Here is a 3,464-nt window from a genome sequence, read left to right on the forward strand (position 1 = left end):
GCCAGCTCGCACAGTTTTATTCTAGTGTGAAATAAACACATTTCCTTCCGTATATTTCTCTTTTGTGTAAGGTTTCATGAAATTATGTTCCTTTATGCATTAAATGGCATAGTTTTTTTTCTTTGTGGAAGGAGATGAGTAAACTGAAAGAGAAACAACATTTCTTCCTTTTTTCCCCTCAACTGGGCAGATTTATCATAAACGTCCAAACAAGTTCTAAAGCAAAAGTGCTACCCTGCACCACTATAGAAGGTTTGCTTGTCCTTTGAGGGGTAATGGTGGTTATTTTATAATTTGGGAAAATTAATTTTGATTTAACTATAAAAATAGTGCTCCTCCCATTTGCTGTTCAAGTAAATGCTTTTTACAAGCTTGAAAAGTGATGATGTTGATGGGAGAGAATGTAGGCTCTTTCTTAAGCTTGCTTATTCTAACTTGTCCTTGGAAAAAGTCCTTGTATGAAAACAAGTTTATTTACATACTTCTGAGACTTGAAGTGATGTTTTTAATATGCCAACTACTTTTCCACTGTATTAAGAAACAAATTGAGAACAGGGACCCATGCAACATGTCTGCAGAGAAATTATTTACCTAACTAGTTTGCTAGAGAGAAATAGATCAAGACAGTGTTAGAAATCTGAACTGCTCATCCTTCAAGAGAGCAGCCTGCTAGTGACTGGTGTTCTGCACTTCGGTGGTGGGGACGTGAGATAAGAGAGATGATGCAGGATTTCTTCCGGATCTCAAGAAGAAAGGTCCAACAACAAATGGCTTAATAAAATAGCTGTTGCAATAAGATACAGTAAAAAAGGAGCATGAATAGTAACCGAATCTTACATCCCTTCAGTTGCTGGGAAAGATGCATTCATTTAAAGGATGTGATGTCAGGGCATATGGTTTAGGCGTTAGCTTTGTAGAGCAGAGTTAATGGTTGAGCTTGATGATCCCAAGGGTCTTTTCCAACCTGAATGACTCTATGATTCTACGGAGCATTATACAGGTTTTCCCCACGACATCCTGTACAGACCCTGTCCATGGAGAGGAGATCCTTGTTTTTTGGTCCTTTGTGCCATTATATAATTTATTTTTTTTTAACAACAAAACAACTGTACTTATGAAGGATGTTCTCATGAGAACTTCTTGCTGCACTTCCAGATGAAGGGAAGGCCACGTAGGTGGTGTAATTGCTGGTACTGAGCTGCCTGCAGGCTCCTCTCTGTACAATGATCTGGTCAGGTTTATCCTGTGGACAGGGTACTTGTGCAGCACAGCACAGCCTGGAGGCTGGGATAGACGTGCAGCACAGACCTACCACACTTACTCATTTTCACTATTATGTGGATTGCTAACTCTTCCATGTACTGCGGTCTCCCAGTCAGGTTCGCTAAAGTGGATTTGTGGCACGAGGTTGAAGAGCAACATGCCCAATCACAAGTTTTTGTTAGCAACTTATTTACTGATTCTGTGGTACTGAATTTGATCCGAGAAGTATAAAAGTGACAAGAACTTTTGCAGTCAGACTAAGGTAATATCTAGATAAAGTGAATATTGTCAATTAAATATCTAGATCTTTTTCCATAAATAAATCTGGTATTGCTTCGAGAAGTTTCACGATAAAACATCAAGAGCTCTTGCCACACAAGATAATAGAAAATCTATTCAGGAATCTTTGGACTTTTTTTTCTTAAGTGAGACTTTGATAAAAGCAAAATGTAGTCAAACCAGGACAAGTTGGAAAATATAATTCATGATTTTTTTTGTTTCCAAAAATCTGTGAATGAAACCCACTTATTCTTTATTCATTTTTGTTTAGAAATGTAGAACAAAAACTCAAAGTGAAATGACACATTTGTCTTCTTTGATCTAAACTGCTTTTGGGATTTCACTTCAAAGTAATTTTGACTTTTCATCCATACATGGAATGGAGAATACTTTTTAAAAAAATGCTATGAAAAAAACAGTTTTTATCTTATGATGAAAGGCCATGTTCTAGCCATTACTATTCCATTCTCTTTTGACTGAAAAAAACAAGTAGAAAAATTAATGGCAAAATATCCACCAATGCATATAAAATACAAAAAAATACAACATCTGGCTTGGGAAATCCTTAATCTGTAGATTGCTGAAAGCCAAGAAGGTATAAGGGGAAGTATTGCTGTGTTTTTACCTTTGCTTATGTTTTACCTGTGTTGTTTGCTTTGGCTACTGATAAAGCATTGGGCTTAAATGGCTCCTTAATCTCTCCCTCTCATGTTCTTAGTTAATGGAAGTGACTTAACTGTGGGTTGGATTAGGCTTAGGTTAGGGAAGTAAACTGCTACCTGTTTTTTTCCTAAATTCTTTTAAAGAATCATGGGCAATGAATAAGTGGTAGCTATTCTTAAGTACCAAAGGTTCAAAAGGGTCCAAGAATATCACAGAGCTTGGAAACTATGTAAGCAGGAAAACAGCTGCTTTAAACTCACAGTTATTTCTTACATCTCTGTTTTGTTGAACTATTATATAATCTAAGGCCGTAATCTATGGTGCGATGAAAACTTATGTTAGCTTCAAGACACTTAATAAGCATTTCAACAGAAGATGAATAAACGTTGCAGCACCTGCGAGTGCTGAATGCCTTGCAGGTTTTACTGCTATTCACTTGATCCAAAGCCCACGGAAATCAATTAGAGACTTACATTTGACTTGAGAGCACTTTGCATCAAGCTTGTGTATGAACAACTCTAACAAGACATTGACCAAGACAACCATTATTTATCTGAATTATCTCATACTCTGTTTTAAACCAAACTCTATGGTTGAGATTCCTGCAGTACAAATATCACTATCTTACCTTATACAGAGATAGGGTGAAAAAAAGCAAAAGATAGAGTTTAGTTACATTTGTTGAAGCATAGTTTCATCATCAGAACAGTAAGATAGTAGTTTCTGGCTTCTGATGTAATAGATTTATTCTGTCCACAGACAGAAGAGGAAGCTCTTCAGGGGAAACAAATAATACAGCACCTCCTCTGGTATCATGGACGTCAAGTCATACATGGGATCCCTTGCCCCATATTTCACAGAAATTTGTCATAATGGAGTAGGGAATTACTCAGAGTTTTTTATAGCTAAAAGGGGAACAAGCTGGCGTATTTCTTTCCTTATATTACCAAGGTCTTGTTAACTCGTGGAAACTTTCAGGCAACCTTGAAAGGCTATCACGCATTAATAGCATCAGAGAACATGGCAGTCAGAGTCTGGTGTAACTAATTTTAGAGTAGTATAACAGTGCTATTTAGAGCAATGAAAGTTTTATCTGTTGATCTATCTGTTTACTAAAATAGTCAGTGAAAATTGTGTCATGTATTATATTTCATTATCCTGCTGATATAAAGGACCTTTAAACTGATGGTTCTGCCTATAATTTGGGATTGTCTTGCGTGACTATATTAGGATAAGATCACATGTAAAATGGGCATAAA

Source organism: Apaloderma vittatum, unplaced genomic scaffold (genome assembly GCF_000703405.1).
Source record: "Apaloderma vittatum isolate BGI_N311 unplaced genomic scaffold, ASM70340v1 scaffold2234, whole genome shotgun sequence".
Classification (NCBI taxonomy): Eukaryota; Metazoa; Chordata; class Aves; order Trogoniformes; family Trogonidae; genus Apaloderma; species Apaloderma vittatum.